The 18234-nt window shown below is 34.3% G+C and overlaps 1 long non-coding RNA gene across 1 annotated transcript; it reads right to left on the bottom strand.

The window, feature by feature from the left end:
- Positions 1–113: 113 nt before the first annotated feature.
- On the bottom strand, positions 114–16899 carry LOC148610199 (uncharacterized). The gene is made up of 3 exons (XR_015914686.1): positions 16800–16899; positions 13437–13572; positions 114–214 (listed from the first exon to the last, which is right to left on the bottom strand). It is a non-coding gene; the product is annotated as an uncharacterized LOC148610199 (long non-coding RNA).
- Between the last annotated feature and the right edge of the window lie 1335 nt (positions 16900–18234).

Raw genomic sequence — 18234 nt, 5'->3', positions numbered from 1 at the left:
CATGTATCATAATCCTATACAGAATATGAAAACTCACGGGGCATGAGCCTGTGAATTATAAATCCGTGAAACTGTTTCTGGTGTTACAGAACTGTACTAATTTGCATAAGGAGGTTGGGTTTAGCAGTGAGCGTGACATATTTGTTAAGCATAGAATAAGTGAATAATTTATACCTTCTGCGCAGGATACTGTCAGTTTGTCCCGATCTGCATACTAGAAAGGAAAACAAATCAACGGTCAGTGCGATATTTTTTTCCCGAGAACTCGGTTTCTGGCTTGTTCGTGTTATGTTTAAAACGTTATTTAGTCAGTAAAAAGCTAACATCACATGTTTGATGCTTGAAATTTCAATGTAGGCGTAGTCAGAGCTACCTTGTATATATTTTTAATATTATTATTATAACCAGCCCCTTTAATCTTGGGTAAAAAGGAAGGAAAAAACACCAAGTACAACCTAAAATCCACTCAATAATGGTATAAACTTCTCACTTATACCATAAACCATCCCCCATTGTGTCCCGCATTAATAATTCCCCCCCAAAAAATCCCCATCCCCATACAATTCCCACTGCGTATTTCTTATTAAATATTTTACATTATCAAATTAAATTATATATTTTTGAATTCTTCGTCATTTTAGCTTTTATTTTTAATTAAATTTAACATTTTCTTCATGTCAGTAAATATCTTAAAACTAATGTCCTCATCCTCCCCATTCAATATCCCAATCCACCATACACCATCCCCATTCCTAATTCCCCACCCCCTGTATACCATAGAATGGGAAGCTGTCCCCATATAAGTACAATGTATTTGTAACGTCAAGTATAACTCTAGGCAAAATTCTAAAAAAATGACTTCGTTTTACGTAGGGATACAGTTAAGGGTTGAATATCTTTATTTGTGAAAAACAAGATTAAAAGAAGACAATACTAAATCGTATCTTTTACCAATTAAATTATTAAGGGCAGTCGAATTGTTTGAAAGAATGTGCTTTATAGACTACAGTTTTATGGTATATTTCCGTAAACGACTGAAAGTATCACCCGGTCAGTATGCCTAACTAGTCGAGTTGTCTACATGTACGATCATGGCGCTAGGCTTTGACTAATGCAGATATAGAGATAGATGTCACAACAGGTCGAGTTCGAGTGCAAACATAGGAACAATAGGACTGGTATACATGTATCCAGAGATCTTACTGATAAATATTCTGCTTCTGATTCATAATCTCAACAAATGTTCATTTTCAGTACTAATTACTTATACATGTATCTTATATATTTATTTTGAAATTGACGCCTCATCCTAAAAAAGTTCAAGACTTATTTTGAAATTTGTGTTTTCTTTGCTTTATACTTGTATTTTAGTTGTAAAGTTAGTTGTTCCTTTTATTTTCTGTACTATTTTGACTACTGATCTGACCAATGACAATTTCATACAGACCTGTGCTATATATACCCATTTATATTGCAATGTACCGGAAATAATTAACCATGCATTTAGTGCGCTATAAAATCTGGAATAACGCACCATTTCCATTAAAAATTACTAACACTATATTAAGCAGGATTCTCAGTGATTTTCTAAAAGTGTCGTTGCTTTCAACAGATGAGCGTTCTCGGCTATCACAAACTTCTACTTCGTTCAAAAATTGTAACAAATACTATCGGGTCTTTGCAGAAGTTTTGGGTCAGGTCAACTGCTTTATGAGGCTGCTCTGAAGTATGCAATTCCATCAATTTTTACCATGACAGATTAACTTTGTTTGTAAATTAGCTCATGGAGAAGGTCACCTATAAAATAAGCGAGGTTCGACGAAGGGGTGGTCCGGCGCAACAGTGGGCAATCTTATTTTTCAAAACAGAATACATCATGTTAACTTAAAGTGCTTTATAGTATAGTGAACCTAGTGCTTGTGTCTTTTATGGGTTCGCTCTTATATGTAAACTATTTCTTGACGTGTAAAATTTACGAGGAAAATATTGTAGCAAGGGGGACAATCCAATTTTATCAGCCCCTTTCATTGGAGCAATATTACTTAATGTAGTTTGTTGGGGTTTAACGTCCGAGCAGCAATATTTCAGCTATATTCAGACGAAGTAAACTTCAAGTAAAATCAGCATACGTTTCACTTGGTAGAAGCAATACTAAACTCCCTTGTGATACGTCTAGACACTTAATGTATACTCGTATATATACTAGATTTTTGACGACCATGAGTTTTTACTCGGATATGGTGGGAATTCAGGTTGTAACATTCCACGATTAAGTGGTAAATACAAAGAATGATTTGTCGAAATGGCCACAGCATTGAAATTTCAATAATAAATATATACTGACACATGATTAAACAAAACAAATCGCACTAAAATGAAATCTGTAGATTATAAACAACTTTAGTTGTAATGAATAGCAAACTCTATTCCATTAAAGATTTACCTAATTTAGCCATATTTTAAAAAAAAGATATAAATCAAAGCCAGGTAAATACATGTCGGTTAGCCTCACAAGTGTGATTTGCAAAAACTTGTCATGAACCAAATACTATCGTTTGGGTCCTTGCAGAAGTTTTGGTTCTGGGCAACTGCTTTATGAGCCTTCTCTGAAGTTTTTTTTTCATGAGTTGTTTTGACAATGATAACAAGATTAAACACATTGATCCCTAAACTGTCATTTTGACAAATAAGGGTATTGCAATTGAGTCATTTTTTACAAGGAACGATTAATTTAGTTTCTCATAAAAAAGTCCAGTCTGGTGACCAAATTTCCAGTGGCGATCAAAATTTCTCGACCCCATTATCCTTGTGTCCCATCCCATTTTTCATTTCATCGTAATTTTATGTTAATGTTATATCGCCATTTCATTTTTATGGCCTGGATATATCTGAAATATTGCTGCTTGGGCGTTAAACCCCAACTTCAATCAATGCAGATGGATACACAGTTACAACCCCCGGGTTCGTGATGACGACTATAAAACTTGCTACAAGATTGTAGTGATGACACCAATCTCGTAGCAACATAACCCTGTTCAAGAAACATAATTGTAAAAATCTAACGCGGTACAAAAATTCTGCGCAGTTACGGCAAGCTCTGGCATAGCTCACAATGTATGAGTTGTGATAATATGAAAACTCCATACGCAGTTGCTGACGGAATGTTGCCATAGATGAAAGAAAATTTGATAATACGGAATGCCGACCGTTTGTTGACAAACGATCCACCACACTGGACAAACATGTCGATAAAAAAATCAAACATTTAAAAAAGTATCTTCAGTATATTAGGGAGATGATTAGGAATAAGGGTTTTTTCACAAAGTATGGGGATTTCTACTTAGTACTACATGTACGTGTCTGTTTCTGGGTGTGCCGTCTTTTCTGGAGTAACAACGATGTGTATTGTTTTTTGAGTCGGAATTTTAACTGACCACGGGATAGTAGTATAAAGGGTTGCAATATCATGGATTTAACATGTATTGATGTTATTGTATTCTGATAATAATCTTGAGTTGAGGGTTTCCAGAAACTCTGTCGAATTTAAAAGAGTATATATTACATTCTATCAATTCTACATAGAGTTACTCGACTCAAAAAGTAGAAGGTTTTAGTTTACTGCGCTTTTGAAATCTGATATACTTCGGCTAAAATGTGATCGACAGCGAATAGAAATTCGAATGAAATATTATTGTCTATTAAAATGTACGAAATCAAAACGTAAGCAAAGACAAAATTTAAGGCTACGACGAATCTCGGTCTAGCTTAATACACAATGGTTTATCATATAGTCAATGTGCCAGAAACTAAAACCCCGGATGGATTTTAGCAGACCTATTAAAGTTGATAAATATTTGCGTTAGAAACATATATATCCACATGATTGCCACAAAATAAGAGCAGCGTTGCCATTGGCTCCAAAAGTTGGTCATACAAGAATTTCCGGGTTTTCTAATGTTACATATATAAATTTCAAACGAGTACAGAAATGATTTTTTCCCTTTGAAAATGGTTGTCAAAAATGCCCTGGTATTGTTAAAAATTGGTATTTTTTGCTGAAAAAAAATCGAAAAATTACACAACCTACAATGAAAACTGCATGTTGAGGTCATGTCAATTCACATTCCGAAGCCTATATTAGTCCAAACAAATTGATGTAAATAGGTCCATTTTAAAATGTTTGAAGGGCAAATATTGCCTTATTTCATATAAAAATGAAAAATCGCAGCATTAGAAAATCTGGGTAAATATCTTAATTTTAATATTGTTTGGCTATTACACAACTTTATTTTGTTGTCATGCCTGGTAGCTTAAACATTCATTTAAATATTTGCAAATACTTAACATATACAGTTAGTTCTTTGAATTGGTGCTTAAAAACTGCATATTCCAAGAATACAAAAAAAAAAAAAAAACAGAAAAAGAAAAGCAACACAAGACAGCACGAATGTGAACGAAAAATAACTTATATACATCTTTTTTTTAAAGTTTCATCTGTGAAATCTTTTAACACTTAGTTTCAGGAAGGAGTTATGATAAAATAAATACAAAAAAATCAAGCTTGAGCAATAAAACAAATTGTACAAGTCATGAACTCAAAAACCATATAGTTCTGTCATTTTCTCCATCGTCAAAAATTTGGTCTATGTACATGTAGTTCTGACTCATAATGACACCATCGTCATCCGATGAATCATCGGCGTCATTGTATATATATAAGTTCAGGTGGAAATAAATCTCCGTCACTCCAACTGTATAATAACAGTCCGACTCCATCAATAAACCAACTATGACCGTCAGGCTGAGGAATTTCCGGAAAGCATTCGCAGTTTTCACACTATGTCTTGATAACAGACGGGCAAACGTGTCGTTTATAAGATGCTTTACAGTGTGGAAACAAATAAACTGAGATCTATGCCAGGTCCAATCGTAAGTTTTTTGTTTTGTTTAGGCTGAAACTTTTGTCGAAACACGCCAGCTCTTAGCTTATTTATGTCAGAATAGCAAGCCTTCCCGTACATGAAACATACAAACTTTTCCATGAAGGTGTCGATGAACTTGGAGTACTTCTGCAGCGTCTTCACAGGTTTTATCTTACCCTGGCGTTGAAAAGCACATGTTGTGTCACATCTTGCAAATGAAGGTAAGGCGATTAGGGCCTTTGAAATTGTCGGTCCCACTTGATCGATGCTCGATTTTAGTAAGTCTCCTTATATTACCCATAATCTAGTATAAAACAGCACCAAACTTTGTTCATTTTGAGCAAATGTCAGCAAAGAACCATTACATCTGTGTCAGGAGACGGAACAACTAAGACCTTTCTCCGTTTTTTTCTCTTGATCAGATCTAACATTATTCTTGTATCAACCTGCTCTTGCGAGGAGTAAGGATCTTTTTGTTGACTGAATATCAAACTGGCACCATCAACACTGTGAATACAGTCGCATTCCTCTTTGAAAACAAACAAAACTTTTCTTCCTACCAGTTTGTGTGCATATTTGTCTGTTGGCCATTCTGTTAGCAGATGTATAAGTTGTTCTTTGTTACACATTAAAGCTTTCCAGTTGCGAGGATCTTTTGTCTTTGGACTTTTCACATGAAATACTTCACTTTCACCACTTAATTTCCTTTCCACTGACTTGATTGAGTTCTCTCGGTAAGTGTCTGTAAATTTACTCTTTCGACCTTTGATAATACATCGAATATGACTTCTGCCAACTGATCGAATGTTTCTTGTATAGCATGCAATGATTGAAGAGAGGCATTCCCATCATAATTGTAGGTAACGTTTCGATTTAATGGATTCTCGGCTTGAGGTACATCACCTTCAAGAAAGGGTTGTAAGTTAGCCCTGTCGGTTTTGACAAAATTACTCTCAGCGGTAGCAAAGGTCCAAAAAACGGAACCAAAAGAAAATGATAGTGTCAACTCAATGCTAATATTGTGCTGTTCTAATAATAGCACAAGCTACACAAATAGATTTATTTAGATTTTACCTCAAACACTTTTTTGTGAAGGTGTTAGATATTTCTTTATTTTCAAATATGCAAATATCTTTAAGCTTTGTTTTGAAAAAAAGGGGAATGTAAAATTAGAGACTTCTCAACAAAACGCTTGTTCACAAATTTTGATAACACTTTATTCCCTATCTCACCAGCCTGAAATAAGTCTTATTCAATATCCCGTTTGGCGGCTACTCCTGAAGATATATAGTGTAGAACTTTCGTGTCGTCTTCATCCTTTATTACAAATGGGTTGATAAAATATTTGAAAGAATCTGAAAGCTTCTGAACATCTTTTTCAGATGCAGCAATCTCTGATGATTTGGTGTCAGCATGACTAGAACTGTCACTGGAATTCATCTGAGCAAGATGGAAAGCAACTTGGACATAAGGCGATTAAAGGTCTGCTCTATTGTCATGTCTACTGCAGTCCGAGAAGCTGGTACACTCGATCTATTGACGCTAAATCCATATGCTCTTCTGCTCCAGGATGCGAATCGATCATGTTAAAAAAAAAGCAAATAGTACGTCCACACCTCGCTTAGTTCTGTTGATTAAATGCACAAACAAAAATTTCATACATTTTTTGCAGTCCGCGTTGGTGTAATGGTGAACATCTAGATCAGTTGCTTTTGTTGCTCGAAGAAAATGTAGGATAAGCCTTACTTTTTCCATGTAGTTTATCCAAAACAACATTGTCGAATTGCCTTTCTTAATGGTTGATATTGCTGAAAGACATCAATGGTTTTGGCTTTATCAATACATTTCAATAGGCTTTCTTGGCTTATGTCCTTGGATAGATGATTAAAGAGATTCACAAGTCAAAACATTTCTGATTCGAATAAAGAGATTGATTGATTGATTATTGGGGTTTAAAGCCCGAGCAGCAATATTTCAGCTATATTCAGGCGATCAACATGAAAGGAATGATAAGGTGAACAAGAAATGATGATGATGAAAAAAAGGGATGGGACAAGGATAATAGGGTCGACAAATTTTGATTGCCACAAGATAAAAGGGAGGGATGAGTAGGGTCGGGCAATTTAGCCTCCTGTGGCGGAGCGCAAAGGTTCCTACTCCAATCGAAAACCACAGCAGGGTTCCTTAACGTGCGAGGAACGTTGCATCTTTCCCATCACTGTGCACCACTATGGTTTGCGGTCAGGTTTTCTGTATTGTAGCCTGACAACCCCAGCATGTAACACGCCTGGGGTTCCCCATTCCACCACCTGGGACACACAACCTAGTTGTTCTGTGGGCAGAGCGCCCTAGCCCCCGGCTAAGGTTCTGAGCACTATTTAGTCGCCCTTAACGTCAAGATTAGCGCTACTGCAGGCCTATTCTTTTGACACCCGGATCCGCACGGGGCTCTATTATTGAAAGATTTGTTGTTCCGGACCCTGAAGTTGTCTTTACATTGAGATAAAATTTGTCCCAGAAAAGTTGCGTAATGATATTTCCATTTGGGAAAATAGTTGGCAGAACAGTGTTCCTAATATCGATGCTATCACACATCGCTGTTTCCAACTCCAGAAATACGATTGACAATGGCCAAAGTGATTGATCTAGGTCAGAAGGTCTGCACACCTGGTCAAATGTTTCAGCGTAACACCAATTGCAAGTACTAGTAATATATGTTTTGACATTTTCTACTGGCCATTTGTATACGCAAAGCAAATATCTTAACAGAAAGAGTTGACATATTTCCACGCCTTTTGAGAAGGTTCTTGGCATTTTTTTTTCATTTGATATACTACATTAAGAAACAAACTAAAAAGGAATAAAAGGAATGGAATTCGACTGATTTCTTCTTTTAATAACTCTGCAGATGGTATCCAAGGATAGTCAAAGTTTGTCCAATATAAGTCGTTTAATGAGATAGACCTAGGGTAAGGGACAATCAGTGATATGTTTGTATCATATTCAATTTCACCTAAGCCTTTCAAGTTACTTTGATGCCTTAAAAAAACTAAAAGTAAAAAAAAACAGGGTCTCTAAATATTTCCACCAAGTTTCACCTCTATTTTTAAGTTTTACAAAATTAAACCGGGTCAGTTTTGTGTACGAAACAGTTCACCTCAATCCCATCTGTAACCTGAAAAGCTTATCTTTAAGCTTGTATGTCTTGTGGTTTGAGTTGAATACCGTACTTTCAGATAATTGTATTTAAAATAAGAAATATACTTGTCTCTAAGCATAGAAATCCTCTCGACGTTGTATGCTTCCTTTTCTTGAGTTTTGTTACATAGGTAAAATTTTGGTAGCACCATCTATAAATTCCATGATCAGAAGGATCAAAAACATCCAGTATATTTTCACAAATGTCATCAAGTTTTAATTAAATGTGCGTCAGGTTCTCTTTGACGAGTAAATCTATTACCGACTGAATTGTTTGGAAAGATGTAAAGAAAAGTGATCGAACAATATTGTCTGTACTGCTTTGTGTGGAATGAATTGTGCAATTTTTTTTGTTCAAAGGATTCTCTTATAATTTGCTTTTTTGAGTGAGAAGATTTCTTTCTCAAGGGCAGCTCACTCCTCCTGGCAACAAATTTAGAAATGAAAAAAAAAACATACACTGTGTTTCAACTAAAAGCAATCGAATATATCAAATATGTACTTGGTATTGAACGGTCAACAAAGTATTGTAATTAATTTTGAATGTATTTAGTTCGAGATCAACATTCACAAATTTGATGTTGAACTTCAAAAAGCTTACACAAGTCCTCATTAAAGAGAGTAATTTTTTTTTGTGACATTTGGAAATTATGAAGGAGGGGTATGTTTATTTAGTGAAAAAAAAATTATCTATTACGTAAAGATAATAAACCATATACTCATTCGAAAGCATAAAACACTAATCTTTATTTTGACATCAATTATTGGCTAGTTTATTATAAACCAGCATCGTTATAGCTAATTAACGACTTATTTTTTCATGATCACAAAATGACCCAAATAAGCTTCATAAATAGGTAAAATATTCATTAGTGATAATTAATTGTTCATAAATTGATGGATACTAGTCGGTGTTATTGTTCATCGTTGTTGTATCATGATTTTACGGTACTTCTGGGTCGTTATGAGTCTATAAATTTGATGATTATGAACATTGTACCTTTACGTTACCATCAAAGAAAATATTCATGAATGCAATAAATGAAACTTTCTTCTGTAGGATTTCAGCACTTGAGGATATTCGCTGTATAGACATTTTTGTCAGGTCTTTGGACTCCTCTGGTTGTATCACTTTCATAGAATATATATGTTATAAGGAAAACTGGAATCCAGTAGGATCCTGAATCCTCCTACTAGGGCAAATTGGAATTCTAATTTCTCCTGGGACAAATTGGAATTCTAATTTGCCTTGGATTTAACCAGTGTAAATTGGAATTCTAATTTGTCCTAGGACAAATTTAGATATTTCGAATTGCCCTATGATGATTCTGGATCTTACTAAGTATTAGTAGGGTCTGGTATCACACTAGATTTAATGGTCAAGGGGATACCGGATAATTATTACTGACTATAATTAAAATAAAATATGCTAAATGTTGAATATTGTTGGACATATTATATTCAATGAATCACATTTCGAACTATTTTATTCAATGAGCTATAAATTATTACATCAATCTACAACATTTTAATATGAAAAACTAATAAAATAATATGTGGAAGGTGAAACCTTACACGCCCCCGAAGAAACATACGAATTCAAACACCTCCCGAAGAAACATATAAATTCAAACACTTAAGTCCTTTCATAAATTTTCTAATTGGTACAATGTGTGATGATATACGGTTTTTATTGTCCTTATGCATACTCCTATTGTCATGGTCAGAAATATATATGGGCCGAAATGTCCCGCTTTGGTTGTCAAAAGTCTTTGGGTCGAATTGTCCGGTATTGATTACGTAATTTTCGTAAACATACTGGTGCCATGTTTTGACCATCCCTATCTTAGAAAAAGCTCGATTTGTATTAAGTCTTCGAAGCTAGTTTATGTCTCCTATACTTGTGTAGTCCTCAAACGCATTTACCAAAAATACGAAAATGGAGCTACTATTATACTGTTTTTAGGCTCCCGATTTTCCATGCACAAACCGGATATGGATGCTTTTTCCGCCCTTGAGTATGAAGAGCATATTAGAACACTGGCATCTTATTTATTAAAATCTTTTAGTCCTTTTGTTTGTGCTATTTTGGGGAGCAAGTGTTAGGCATTACCGTTACAGCTGCAAACAGATACAGGCTGCTAGTCTCGGTTTACGAACTGAACAAATTTTTGTGTTCATCCTTGTTAAGTTTTATTTCAATTGTGATTTAAGGTAAATATATACAATCATAAGCAACACTTTCGATCTATGTTCAAAGGATTAAACCCAAAGATGAATCCAATTGCACCTGTCACAGAAAACTTGCCATCAGAGATAAAAAGGTTCAAAACCATTAGATAATGAAATACATAAATATCTTAAATTTGCCTGCCTAACTTAAGGAGTAATCAACGGAACCAAGGTTATAGCGGTAAACAAAAGAATGCAATCCAGGGACAAAGACCATACCAGGAAAACAGATATACACAACAAAGAACATAAAGTTACTAAAATCATACATACAAAGTAACAAAAGCAAATGAGCAACTCGGACTCCACTAAAAACTGGGAGCATGGACCAGGTGCACCGGTAGGGTAAGCGTCCTCTGCTTTTCTAGAAACACCCGCTGTAAAATCATGAAAAGGAAATAAAATAATGAAAAAAAATTGATTTAATATGAAATTGTCATAAGCAGAAAATTCTTTTTATCTTTATCTTTGATATATTCAAACCTTAAGCCAGTAAGATCCAGAATCCCCCTAGTGCAAATTTGAATTCTAAATTGTCCTAGGAGAAATTAGAATTCCAATTCACTCTGGTTAAAATCCAGGACAAATTTGAATTCTTATTTGTCCTAGTATGTTTCCGGATCATACTGGATTCCACAATTTGCCCTGTAACATCACTTTTGCCAAGTGAAACCCACTTTTCTTTTTTTTTTGCCAGTATAAAAGAGTAATATATTGTAAGTTTACCAAATTTACTGAGATAGTTACCAATTCTTATTAAAAAAAATAATTGTTGTGATGCCTTTTAACATACATTAGAGATATGGCTATTAAAGTTCAATTTAAAATCAAATGTTTTACCAAGTAAAATTTTTTCATTCTCACAGACGGTATCATTTCTATATAAATTAAAAATAATGTTCTCTTTCTGAGTCTTACTGCCAATTACAATAGCCTGAAAGTTTTCAGGATTGGCTCTGATATGATTATCTGAGAACCATTTGATTAAAATACTACTCTCCTGTTCCAGAGTATTTACAATATATTGTAGATCATTGCTGCTAAATGATAATGAGTTGTAATCAGCATAGTTATATAAGTCACTTTTCGAAATAAAGTGAAATATATCGTTAAATAAAGATATGAAAAAGGACAGGTCCCAAAATTGACCCCTGTGGAACCGCTGTATTAATGTCCAAAAAAGGACTGCATATAGAGCCAATTTTTAACACACTGCTTCCTGTTTTTAAGATAACTATTTAATAAAAATATGACATTTCAGACAAACCATATGATACTTTTTCATTTTCAACAGGAGTAGATCATGCAGTAGACAATCAGACGCTTTTGACAGATTCATCAATATAGCTGCAGTTAACTTATTTTTATCAAAGATTTACGCCCGTCTTCAATATTTTTGATCAAAATATCTTGACAACTGTAGTCAGGGTCGAAAAGTAGACAAGAAAATGTTAAATCTGGTTTAAAAAAAAATTCACATATCTGAGATTCAATATCTCTTTCATAAAGTTTTAAGATGGTTGGTAGTACACTAACTGGTCTGTAGTTTCCTTTTTCTAGTGTGCTGTTTTTTCTTGTGAATTGGTACTACCTGTGCTATTTTTTATTTGTATGGAGAAACTAAAGTTTCAAAAGTCATGTTGATCTGGTTGGTAATTGGATGTTTTACTACTAGAACAGCTATTTTCTGAGTTTTAGATGAGATTTCATTCAAAACCAGTAGCATTTTTTACACTTATTTTGTTGAACTGTTTTTGTGTGAATGATTCTGTAATAGGTTTAAAGTGTAATTCATTGGCATTTTCTTTCATTGATGTTTCTTTGATTTTAGTAATGCTGGGGTGGTTGTTATCTTTTTGAATTGCCCCATTTTCTATGTTTTTGGCTACATTTATAAAAACAAATCATTACATTACACAGCTAATATCTTTCTGATTTGTTAACAGTTGATCATATTCTCAAATTACAATATCTGATTCAAAATGGCTACCCTTTGTTAGTCAAAAAAGATTTTATGGTGGGCCAAAAGTCTTTACTTTTAGGACCACATACACATCGTTCTATAAAATACGTTTTTACAGATTCACGCTTGATCTCATTTACCAAATTTCTTTGTACTCTATAAGTTTCCCATGGTTTGGAGTCTCCTTGTTTTAAATACAGCTTGACACAATTTGCGGTTCATAAAAGGAGCTGGTGCTCTTACAATATTTCTCCTTTTCAAGGGTACATACTTATTACATACACCCATGAAATTGTTGTTAAAGAGTAATCAAGGGAACCAAGGTTATAGCGGTAATCAAAAGAATGTAATCCAGGGACAAAAACCAGACATGGAAAACAGACATTTACAAAAAAGAACATAGAGCAACTAAAATCGTACATACAAAGTAACAAAAGCAAATGAGCAACTCGGACTCCACAAAAAACTGGGAGCATGGACCAGGTGCACCGGTCAGGAAAGCGTTCTCTGCTTTTCTAGAAACACCCGCCGTGTTGCTCATAAAAAGCATGAAACATAATATGCTTCATATACATTTGTATAATCTTAATTGTCTATATCTGACTGCTCTGAGTCTCTTAAAAAATGCCCATTGTCAAAATTTTTGAAACTTCTGTACAATGTACTACTTTTCACTTTAGATGGAATTTCTTCTTTGAATTGAAAGGCAATTATTGTGGACATCACTAATGCCTGTTCTAAAACTACAAGTATTGTCACAGTTTTTAGGGTCTTTTTGAAAGAATAACATCTACCACACTTGGGGTTTCCCCTTTACAGAAACATGTTGGTTCTTTAATATTTTCGTCTGAATATAGCTGAAATATTGCTGCTCGGACGTTAAACCCCAACAAACAAAACTAACATCTTTAATTCGGTTTGTAAGATCAAAAATATCACACAGGTCTTTTCTATGTTTAGAATATTACAGTTCTAATCTCCAAGTATCATGAAATTATCATATTGACCAGTTATTTTATCCATGTATTTTGTAAAGTCATTGGAGAGAACACTATCAGTCATTGACGGTGGCTTATAAACGCCACAAATATACCATTTTCTATTAAGAATTAGTTCTATACCTGTTGACTCTATTTGCTCAAATTCAAGGTGTTTCTTTCTATCACCAGTAATGTCTGAGGTACGCAGCCACTCCTCAACCATTGGCATTTCTGTCAGTTCTCCACAAGGTGTAGTCGTCTACTTTAAACTGACAGCCTAAATGTACACAAGAATGATCAAGTTTTGTTTCGGCAAGGTACAGCATGTCAACAGTGCTTCGTTGAAGAAGTTCTTTTATGTGGCACGTTTTATTTCTAAGGCTATTGATGTTAAGGTATGTACGTAGAAATTGCTTTTTGTGTGTTTTCCTCTTATCGAACAGCTTTTTGAAAATTTCCTCATGTGTGCTCGTATCAATTTAGTCTGAGTCATCATCTGATACACCGAAAGATCTTTCATGTGATGGATCTATGTCTGGTATTGATTGAGGTTAAGCTGTTGGTACTCAACTTAGCCTAGTCATTTGACTGGGATGGCGTTTAGCCAAGAGAAAAAACGAGTTTGTGAAATTTGGAAAGCGGTCATCGCTTAAGTAAGGTCCAGGTTAGCCGTCTAGTTCATTGCATTGCTCAAGAGATAATAATGTGCATTTTAAATGAACCCAGACGTCACAGATTTCGCACAGTAGCCCTTTTTATTTGCCCTCACAGCTTTAGAACAGGAGAGGCATGGGTATTTTATGGGCCCAGGATTTGCTTCTACATCACCACTCATGACCAGTATTATAAAAGATAAAAAGACCTGAAGAGGATATCATGATAATTTCCGGCTGAATTTTGTTTACAAATCGTATAAGATGACTTCTGGTTTTAAAGTTTGGATGAAACTTCCTCATTTGAAGTTGTAAGGAAGGTTCTTGATGCCAAAATTGTAGTGTTTTTGTTGCCGTATTGCTCAGTATCATCTCTTTCATTGTAGTTTCTCGCTATTTTGATAAGAAAAGTTGAAACCATAGAATAAGTAGGACGTGTGCAGTTGAAAAGTACGTGATTGGTTACTTCATTAACGAGTCATGTTGCGGTTGTGTGATTGAACTGTCTAGGTCAAATTGTTTAAAAGTGCACACTTGCGTGCGACGTCTCATTGATAAAGCTATATTAATCATTCTGCAACTATTATTATCATTGGTGGATGGATTTTCCTTTTGCGGCAATGTGCATATAGTTCATTCATGCATTTTCACCAATGGCGGATGGAGTTTTCTTCCTTTGCATATTGCTGCTTTGGTTATTTGGACGAATGGTTTTATCCAATCACCATTAGTCAACACTACGCAAAATCGTACCAAATAATTTATATATACACAATCAGCACCATTACATAAATGTAACTATCTAGACTGACCCCTGAATAAATTTTAAAAAAAGCCTTCCTATACCCTTTTGAAGGTCTTTCATATCAGCTCAAACATAATTTGAGCCAGTGTAAATAAAACGTCTGTCCGGACAAATTCTAAAGTCTAATACTGGCTTCACCGTATATTATTTTAAAGTATCAGGGTATGGCAAACAAATATACTACTGCAAAATTGTTTTTTATAATATGAAATTATATGCCTCTTCTACAAGGCACTAATCTTTGTACTTCTGTGTGTGCCTGCTCCAAACGCCTGTGAGTGCCATCTTAATTTCTCAACGTGTGAGTTATATGGGTCTAACGCGGCACTAAATTAAATGCATGTGTGACGTAGCAAATAGAAATTCAAATAAAATAAAATCATTATCAACACACGAAATCTACATTGTAAGTGTATACAAAGACAAATATGAAGAAGTAGCTAAATGTAAGAATCCACAGCCAAGACGATTCTCGCTCTAGCTTTATAGTCAATGGTTTATCATAAAAAAAACAAGTATGAAGACTATAAATCGAACTATCTCTTGATCCTGTAATGTTCCTTTTATATTTGTTTAGCAGTCATTGATTGTTACGGAAGAAGAAATTAATTTATCAACTTATTAGTTACTTATCAAGTGAACAGGTCAGTGGGGATAGAGATAATAATGAGTAGTAATAATTACTCGTAAGTAGCACTCCAGATAAGAATCATGTAAAATGTGTATTTTTATTTGTTTCAAATAATATATTAAATTATCTTGTGGCTTTTCATATAATCCTTGTTCTTAGGAGATAATAAATATCATATACACACACAAACACACATATATATATATATACCTATAAAGCAACCTAACAACAAAATTATATATGTGTGCCTTCTTGTGGTATATCACATATTACAGAATTTGTATGATTCCTACAAAGACTACTACTCAAATGTTTATAAACAGATGAACACTTATCGCTGTTATTGTTTATCGTTTTGTATCACACCTCTTGGGTACTTTAGGGTCACGCAGTACCCATGAATAGGGCGATGATGATCATTTTGTGGTACAAGTTAGATGTTGCGCTCGAGTACTACTAAGCACATTTGATTGATATAGCTTTTACTTGATTGAGTATGTTTATCATATATGCAGATTTCGGCTTATTCAAACAAGTAATCTACGCGAAAACAATTGACAATGAGACAGAATGAATAATATAAAAACAAGAATACTGATCATACAAAATGTATCATACTCAATTCATCGGTTAATCATACAATGACCTACTGTTTATTGGATTTTAATGCGGGCACATTTTTGCTGCGTTGGTTTCTCTCTGGCACCCCAGATTTTAATTTGTTGTGATTTCTGGTTTTGACCTTTAACGCCATTTTTCGACCCCTTACCTCACCATCATATCAAAGTGATTGCTTGTTTCATCAGGGTAAAATGCACATGTGCTTTGACTCATCGTATACATGTAGCATTTATATCTATTCATTCTGTCGGATGCATAAGATTGTTCTCAAGACAACCCTGGAATCTGGATGCGTTTCTTTACCGGCTACGACTTCATTAATTTCAAGAACAAAAGACCGATTTGTCATTTAAAATGTCATTTAGTTATTAAAGGACTGTTTCTCACGGTGAAACAATAAGGTTTGCTCAGACCAAAATTGACACATACCGTAAGTATCTTGTAAAAACGGGAAACATTAAAACAATATATCCTTTTACGAAATTCCCGTCAATTTTAACATTCAAAAAATTTCCATCGTCAAAGGGTAATGTAATTCTTTATAAGATTAATTCCTTATCCCGCGTGTGAACCGCTTTATTAAATCAATATAAACCTTCATATAAACATTGTACTGTTTGTACAGATCGTGGTAGACCCGATCCCCTGCTTAGAAGTGTTAAATTCGATGTTAGCACATAGCTTCATCTCCTAAGAGTTCTTACTTTCATCTCCTATGCGATGTTTACCTGTTTTGATCAAATGACAACATTAAAACACAAAAGGTGAACATTTGTACAAGTTAGATAGCTTACAAAGAGATTTTAGATGTGTCCAGTGGCTCAGAAATTCTCTTGTCTAGGTGTAGTTGTTTTCAAGTTGGATATCTTGATACTTTGTTTACGCCGATCTGAAACGAGGGTATTAATGTATCGATCAGAAATTCCATTCGGTGATTGGCGTGAACACAAAAGAATTATTTTTGTTTGTTCTTTGAATGATTAATTGTTAATGATAGATGATCTGTTCAGAACTTTAACAAAATGCTGACGATGTCTAAAAAATGCTTTGAATAGAAAACCTCCCTCTCCATTTTTTCTGCAGTTATAGCAGAACTCTGTTATACGAGTACGTTAGTAGCTGTCATAGAGACAATAACAGAGACACAGTATTATTCGAGCTCAAATGCTAAAATATATTTTCAATTTTCCAAACCTGTATTGCTATATATTGTAGGCAAAATTATATAATGTTTCAGAAAAGTTGTAGCTCACTACCAGACAGATAGCCATGACGTTTTAAGGGCCATTGAGAGAAAAGTTGAAACGGTAAACATTTCATCCATTAATCAAATTAAGAGACATGACTCTACGCATACCGAACATTTAAAAAAATCAGTACATAAGATAGCTCTTGGATGGGATTCAGTGATCAGCAGGACAATTCTTATAGTATAGTAGTAACCCAATTTTCAGTTCTCTACCGAGAAATTTGTGATGTTGTATTGCAAAAATTGTTTACAAGAAGTAAACTTAGAAACTTTTCGAAAGTAGAGTTTTTACTACCTAAAGTAAAACAAATTTCATATATGTGTATAAAATTTATTTTTTAGGCTTTCTACTGTGTGCAAAAATCGCTTTTAGAACTAAGTTTATTACGTTATCTGACTTTTCAATTAACATACCGCATCTACACCAAATGTTTTGTACTAAGGAATCAATCCTCTCACAATATTTGTCAAGTAATTATGTAATTTAATTTTTAAAATTGCATATACCAGTTTTGTCCTCTTCATTTTAAATTTGAAACTAAAAGGGTCAATATATAAGTTATTCTATCCCTTACGACCCACGGCTCTTTCAGTGCAGTTATTCGGCTACGTTGAAAATTAATGGTCAAGGTAGAATATCTCAAAATACGGCATTCTGTCTTCATAAACTCTACAGTAAAATTTGATGCTTTTAAATATTAAAATTTACACTTAAATCATAGATTACTGACTGAATAATAGACCCTTTTGTGGTAAGTTAACGAGCATGCTCAGTATACACTTCCGCGAGGTAGGGCTTGGGTAGAACAAAAGGATTTTCCTCGCGGAAGTGTGTATTGAGCATGCTCTGCACATGCTCATCGAGTAGTCTACAGTTAGCACAAAAGGGTCTATTTAAATGAGTATATTGAGAATTATATTTACGGTGCAACCTTGACTTGCTTTACTTAAACTATTTCGATTTTCGATTGAAAAAATAT

Source organism: Perna viridis, chromosome 8 (genome assembly GCF_037379345.1).
Source record: "Perna viridis isolate PV_CMFRI_1.1 ecotype Kerala chromosome 8, ASM3737934v1, whole genome shotgun sequence".
Taxonomy (NCBI): Eukaryota; Metazoa; Mollusca; class Bivalvia; order Mytilida; family Mytilidae; genus Perna; species Perna viridis.
The sequence above is the reverse complement of the archived record's forward strand: the minus strand, read 5'-3'. Positions and strand labels throughout refer to the sequence as shown.